Source organism: Myotis davidii, unplaced genomic scaffold (assembly GCF_000327345.1).
Source record: "Myotis davidii unplaced genomic scaffold, ASM32734v1 scaffold3142, whole genome shotgun sequence".
NCBI lineage: Eukaryota > Metazoa > Chordata > Mammalia > Chiroptera > Vespertilionidae > Myotis > Myotis davidii.
Window position 1 is genome coordinate 130,677 of NW_006292910.1, and position 7,441 is coordinate 138,117.

Sequence of the window (7,441 nt, forward strand, 5' to 3'; positions counted from 1 at the left end):
CCCCAGACCACAGCTTCGTGCCGCTTCCTCCCCACCTTCCCTCTCCTCTTTTGCAAGGAAGACAAAGCCTGCCCTGTCCTGACTTTTCTCACACTCCTGCCACCCTCTGCACCTGCAGTGTTAGCTCTTGCCCACCGCGGATGGCTGTAGCCCTTGTCGGTTTTCATGTGGTTAATTGCATAGCAACTCCTTGGTCCCATCACCGTTGGGATGGTCCTCTTGGGGTCCTGGCCCACGGTGCAGGTGAGTCCAAGCAGTCACAGCTGGGAGGTGGGGAAGGTCTTGGAGAGCAGCCAGTTCTCACCCACAAGGACCGGTAGTGTGGCAGGAGCCCGGGTGGCCTGGGGGGACGTCCTGGTGGCTGGACTGTCTGCACAGTAGGCGCTCCTGCCCACTCAGACCCACCTCGTCTGCACTCCAGCCTCAGTCTCCAGGGCCCACCGAGGGACCTACTGGTTCCTGCCTTCCATGTTAGCGCACAGGTCTGCCCCAGGACTTCCCTTTATTTGGATGTCAGTTTGCTTTTAAAAAAGAAAATATAATTTTGCTTATATAGGTTTGGAAGTGTATTAGTGTGTGGAAACGTTCTCTTTCATAACTTGCAGGTTGAAATCATTCTTACACAGAGAGGGAATGACACGCAGACCTCGATTCACAGCCTCGTGCCTGTGCGTGGAGGGCCTGTGGCTCCTTGGCCTGGGCAGCAGGGGGCGGAAGCCGCCTGGGCCTGCGCAGCTCTGTCTGCACTCACACATGCTCACCTTGCAGGAGGGAAGCTCACACAGGCAGTGCCCGTGGCACATTCCTTGGCCTGTGGCTTGGTGCCCGTTGGCTCTAGTGTGTTGGGAGCAGAAATGGATTGTGGGTGTTCCCTGTGCCTCTGCCTGCCCTGGCAGGTGGGATGAAGGCATGATCGATAATTGTGTATCTGCTTTAAAAAAAACCCTAAGAACACATTAAAAATAATTTAAACTTGTATTTAGGAAGAAGGTTTTTAATTGAGTATTTATTATCAGAGCTCACATCTGAAAGGGTGAAGAAGTATCTAAGATTGAGTTACGTTCATGTAAACAATTGAACCTTTTTATTACACAGAGTGAAGTCTCTCCAGTTGAGCGTGGAGACCTTGAGAAGCAGCTGAAGAAACCTGGCCAAGTGCATATTCCAATGACCTCAGCCCGACACGCACTGACGAAGGCCTGGCCCCAGGAGCAGAGCCGACACAGGAACTGAACTCACCCCGAGGTAGGTCAGAACCTGCAGCCATTGCCAACATTCGCCTGTAAAAATGACTTCTGTTTGATGTGAAGCGAGCACGCCTTCTCACGTGGGCTTTCTTGAGTCACTCCCAGCAGAGGTGGTTGTTGCCAGGGATCCCTCTGCGATCCCCACTAGTCCCCGCAGCCCCTGCAGGCTGGAGCCCTGCTGCCCTCAGAGACTCTGGGGCCTGGAGCCACCTCTGGCCTCAGGGCACCGTGTAAGGGTTGGTGCCGCCTTCAGCCTTTTACCATAAATAATTTTCTTTGAGGTGATTAGGATAAAATTTCTTTACTTCTTATTTTTGGTGACTATGATGAGATTCAGCACCTGCTTTTGAGAGAAGTTGAGACACATATTTGGGGAGTGAAGATGCACCCATGTCTGACCACTGGATTGGGTTTGTGCCTGGAAAGGCCCCGCTGGTCATTTCTGAGTCAGGAAAGGTCAGGAATGTAGGGTAACTGGTTCCCAGGGAGACGTGCACGGAGGTTCTGCTTGATCCTCAGCTGATGCCTTTCTTTGGCACCCAGGCATAAGAGCTGAGGGGGGCAGGGTGGGGTGGGGAGAGTCGAGGGCGGTGTCGAGGTGACTGCCCGTGGCTTGTGCCTCCGAGTGGAGTTTATCTTCAGTCACAGATCTTTGTTTATTTGATCGTGATACGAAATCAGCTTCTCTGTAGCTTTACTTACTGAAAGCTAGAATCCCTGGGCTGGCGGGGTCGGAAGGGGACCGGTGCCTAGTGCTGCGGAGCGAAGTGTGGTTGTGACCCCCTACCTGTCACAGGCTGCAGGTGCGAACGATTGCGTGAGTGATGCTGCTTATGTGGAAGAGCAAGTATTTTTATTTAGTGTAAACGTGTGCATTGGGGAAACGAAGCATTTATAATCTTTTGCACAAATAAATTGTCCTTAAAGCCATAGGGAAAAAAACCAGGCCAGAGGAGCTATCCGAAGCGCATGCTGAGAAAGCAGAGGAGAGGGCTGCAGCGAAGCCGTCACAGCATTCTGAGTCAGGTCTCCTGACTGCGCGCTAACACGTGACTGCACAATAGAGGGCTTGTGTTTCTTCTTGTTTTTCACAAAATGAGCTAATTTTGGCAACAAATAGTCTGATATATATGCTTTTCCTTGTTCAAGGTGGCTTAAAATAAAGTAAATAAACATGATTTTTTTTGGCTAAAAGCCATATTTGCTAGTTGAAGCCCTCATCGCCATAGCCCCATGACATGCCATCAAGCTCTCTCCGGACCCTTGGGCAGGTCTGGCGGGGTCACTGTAGGCATGCGGCCTCCTGTTCAGTGTTGGGCATAGATGCCGCTCTTGCCTTGCTTCTTCCTTAACAAGGTGGAAGTTGTTTCTGTGTCTTCACACGTGAGAGTGTCCCCGAGTTTGGGGCACCTTGCGGGGGACTGTGGCGTTCCTGTGGTGGTTACCCAACTGTGCACATTTGGAGAGGGGCCCACGGGGGCCTGGACTCCTGTTTAACTTCGAAGCCCTCTCAGCGTTTCTCATGGCCCCCACAGCATTCTTTTTCTAGCAGTTACCCAGTAACTCCCCTTTTTATTCTGAAATTCATAGAAGATACTGCTTTATACACGTATAACCATATAATTTTAAAGAGCGCTATACTGCCTGAGTGTAATAAAAGAGAAATTGGGAATTCATACTAAAATAATGTCTGGGTCACCATGTAAAATCTCAGGCACCCCCGCTCTCAAAGGAGCCACTGTGACGGACACCTGTGAAGGCAGGTGGAGCCGGGTGCTGGGCGATGGCGGGAGCCGTGTGGCAGAGCTGGTGGTGGCTCGTGGATTAGCTCCAAAAGAAACAGGTGCAGCCCCTGTCTTCTCACAGTGGTTACGCTTCTGGAACGTGAGTGGGTGTGGAAAGTCTCGTGTTGTACATAACAGTCGGGTCTGGGCGTGGGGACGGTGAACCCCTTTCACTTACACGTGTCCTTCCGTGTGGGAGCGTTTTGCTTCTGGTATGTCCTGCTTGTCCCACGTAGTGCCCTCTGCCCACAAAGTGCCTGGAGACCCCACTAGAATGTGCAGACCCTTCCACACGTGGCTACCGTGGGGCACCATTGCCACCCACCACAGCCACCTGCTGGTGGCCATGGGCTGGGGAAGCTAGTCGACAGGGACCAGCAGGGAGCATAGAAATCCAATCGCCTATGCAGTGTTCGGTGCACGCGCGGTTCTTAGGAGTCTGTGCGTAATGTTCCTCTAGCTGTTTTGTGTCTGGTCGTGACTAAACATAAAATAATGGATGCAGATACCTTCAGACTGATGCGTAAAAAACAAAGGGGTTGGTTTGTAGATGCAGGAAAGTCTGGCATCCTCCCGCCCTTGCTTTTTTTTTTTTCAGTTTCTCTGAAGGCATCTGCCGCAGAAGGCGCTTGTGGAAGCACAGCAGCACCCTCTCGTGGACCTTCCTTGATGTGCGATAGTTCAGAAAGAGGTCCTGGCTACCCCTCAACCCAGCCTAGCTGTGCCCAGCAGCCATGTACCACCACTGACCATGGGCGCGCCTGCCTGGTTTTACAGCCACGGGTGACCTCAGACATGAGCGAGAGCGTTCGATGTGGCCTCGCCACCACTCCCTCGCCTTGTGATGAGAGATCCGTGGGCCCCATTCTAGAAGAAAAAGGCACCGAGTTGCTGGAGAGGGAGGTGGGGTCCCTTGTTTCATTGGCACTTCGCAGGCAGGCACTGGGGAAGGGACAACATGGCCTTTGGACTCAACATGAGCGTCTGGTGGGCTCAGGGTTGTGGTGTCTGTTGGTGCTGTGACAGCAGTGGGGGACCAGGTAGCCTGTCCTGGAGGCAGGGGCAGCGAGCTTCATGGGGTGAGCTGGAACTGAGTCTTGAAAGAAGAGCCTGTTATCTGGGAAGTCAACTGGGGAGGTAGGACCACGACAGGAGAGGCTGTGGAGCAGGGGCGGGGGCAGGAGAGGGCTGGCTGTGGTAGCCTGGTGGGCCTGAGGGGCTGTGACTGTGGGAGAGGTGTGGAGGGGAGGGGCCTTCGGTGGATGCATGTAGGGGTGGGGGAAAGACCAGACCTGTGTTTTGTTTCATTTTTTTAATGAAAGTGATGCTGTCAAAGTGAGACAAATCACATAATTTGGAAGGGCCTTTGATAAAAAGCACTGTCCAGAGCGCTCACCTCCCTAGAGGCAGCATTGAGTTATTTTAAAGGGCTGTGGCTCTCCGTGTTTCTGGATTGGTCAGTGTTAGGACCAGCGGCAGGAATCAGAGGTCCAGCACAGGGAGAGAAGAGGCTTCCCCTCACAGCCGTGTCTGCTTGGTGGGCAGAGCTGGAATGGTTCCAGCTGTCAGCGCCCTGGTGTTCGACCTGCCCTATGAACTTACACACGGTTGGGCGTGTGCTGGAGAAAGAATGACAGAGCCCCGTGCATGGCTCACTTGAGTGACAATTTCAGACAGTAGATGGTGCTATAGGATCGTGCTAAGACGATGAGAAGGTCCCAGGAGCTGTCACGAGACACTTCTGTTTTCATCCCAGTGGACTTACCTTTAGTCATGTGACCATGACTGGCTGTAAGGTGACTAGAAATCTGGGTGCTTTGCCTCAAGAAAGAAGGAAGGATGTTGGTTCTCAGATGGCAGTCCCTGCCATACGCCCTGTTTCTAAAATATATACTTGCTTTTTAAAAAAATAAGTTTTAGACATCATCTGATGACTTTTAGTTCAGATAGAGGAGGATTTAGCTCAATTACACTTCTCCTGCCTTCTCTCTTCCTGTGTCAGGAGTGCTTTTGGCTGAAAGTAGCAGAAAACCTACAATGGCTTAAACTACAGGGGATTTATGTCTTCATTTATTTCATTAAGAGTAATACTTGTATCTTGTTGGCCAGAACTGTGCTGGACATCCAGCTATAGTCACAAAGGAGACAGAAAATGTGTATTTAACTCTCATAGCATCCCTGATGAAGGGGGCAGGGCCACAGGCTTGGGGAGGAGCATGGGTCAGCTAGCAGGGATAGCAGCCTCGTTCCTCTGTTGGTTAGCTCAGAACTGGGTGTGCTTACCCGTCCTTGTTCCCTGGACTTCAAACACCTCCTGGCTCCCACCGTGTGGGACATAGGAAGCACTTTCCCTGCCATGCCCCCTCACCTCTTCTCACTCTTCTTGTTCCCCGGCTCCCGCCGTGTGGGACACAGGGAAGCACTTACCCTGCCGTGCCCCGTCACCTCTTCTCACTTTCCACTGTTCAGCTTCGGGCAGGTTTGTTTTTCTGTTTCCTTTCACATTATCGAAGTAGAAAACTTCATTTTGTTCTGTACCCACAGTTCAATCAGTTTCAGATCCAGAGATGGTATTTGTGTTGTATTCTCATGATCAGTAAATGTTGTTCGTCACAGAACCAAGTGAAATGCATGTGGTTGTATTTTCTTCTCCATGTCCCACACCAGGACTTTTTCTCGGGCAAAGGGAAGGGTTAGCATGACTTCGCTTTTGCACCCTCTGACTGCCGAAAGCCGCCCACATTTGATTTCCTGTCATTGAGCCGTGCCTTTTGGTTCAGTTTTATCATTTCCTGCATCCTCACATTGCCTGGGTGGTAGAGCAGAGGGCGAGAATGGCTGTAGACCTGGCCCTCCCAGCAACACCGTGTCCTGGGCTACTTGCCCAGTCTCCTCGTATGTGCAAGGGGGGTGACTGTGGTGACAGTGAGCCTGATCGAGGTAACCTGTGTCTGCGAATATTGGCCCTGAGCCTCTGTTTTCTCATTGAGAGAGGAACCACATGCTCCCTTTGCTTTCTCCCAGTCTCTTCCAGCGTTTCATTCTGCTTTTTGGAGTATATTCATTCATTTTTCTTGAAATCTCTGTGATGTCTATTTTATTTCTAATTGAGGTTCTGACTTTTTATACAATTTTTCTGGGATTTTTGTTTTTAAGTTGGCTTCATTGAGATGTAAAAACTCACTCATTTCAAGTGTACACTTGATCTATTCTGACAGATGGGTGCAGTTAGCCATGCCTCCAACCAGAGATGCCCTCTGGCCCACGTAGATGTGCTGATCCACGTCTGGAGTGGCCTGCCTGACGGTGATGTTCGGTGACATTGTGTGTGCGCAGGACAGAACACCTTGACTGCACAATGAGGGACAGGCCAGTGCCCACAGCAGCCACGCTGGGAGCCAGGGCCTGTTTTGGGCTCACTTGAGTGACAACTTCAGACAGTAGATGGTGCTATAGGATCATGCTAAGATGACGAGGAGACAGCTACTAAGGAAAAACTCCATTTTCAGGCCATTAGTACCTTTTCTATGCCTTCCCTCTGTGAGGCCCGATATCAGTTTCCTTCAAAAAACTTTTTGTTCAACAGGTTTTAACCATTTTATATACTTATTTAAATATATCTTTATTGATTTCAGAGAGGAAGGGAGTAGGATAGAGAGATAGAAACATCAATGATGAGAGAGAATCATTGATCGGCTGCTTCCTACACACCTCATACTAGGGATTGATTGTTCAGACTTGCAATTTCTTTCCAACTTTCTCTCAATCTATAAGTAGGGAGCAGAGCTCTCTGTAGCACCAGGCCTTGCAGGTTCTGCATTGTTCTCTGCTGCCAGCACTCATCTGCATACCACCCGAGCCATCTGCATGCCATCTGAGCCATCTGCATGCCATCTGAGCTATCTGTGGGCCCCTGAGCCTTCCATGGGCCACCTGAGTCATCTGTGGCCAACATAGCTGTCTGTGGGCCACTTAAGCCATCCGTGGGCCACCTGAGTCATCTGTGACCAACATAACTATCTGTGGGCCACCTGAGCCATCCATGGGCCACTTAAGCCATCCATGGGCCACCTGAGTCATCTGTGGCCAATGTAGCTGTCTGTGGGCCACCTGAGCCTCCCGTGGGCCACCTCAGTCATCTACGGGCCACAGTCTGTGACTGCTTCCTTCCTTTAGGTTGCTTTTGGCTATTGGAGCTAATTATAGGGCCTCCAAATCAAGGGCCTCGCCCCTCCCTTTTTTCCCTAAACCTAACATCTGCTATACTGATTTAAGAAATGTAGATTTTTATTTAAATTCAAAACTTCTTGGTAAAGTCACCTTAAAAGAAAATGGAAGAGTTTGGCTCAGTGAATAGAGTGTCTGCCTGCAGACTGAAAGGTCCCAGGTTCAATTCCGGTCAAGGGCATG

The 7,441-nt window shown here is 50.8% G+C and overlaps 1 protein-coding gene across 2 annotated transcripts in view; it reads left to right on the forward strand.

Moving 5' to 3' along the window:
* The first annotated feature begins 876 nt into the window (after positions 1-876).
* ADARB1 (adenosine deaminase, RNA-specific, B1) overlaps positions 877-7,441 on the forward strand; it is a 60,480-nt gene continuing 53,915 nt past the window's right edge. For both annotated transcript variants that reach the window (XM_006766409.2, XM_006766408.2), the window contains exons 1-2: positions 877-896; positions 1,096-1,245. The gene's annotated coding sequence lies outside the window, so the exon portion shown is untranslated. The remainder of the gene's footprint in view (positions 897-1,095; positions 1,246-7,441) is intronic.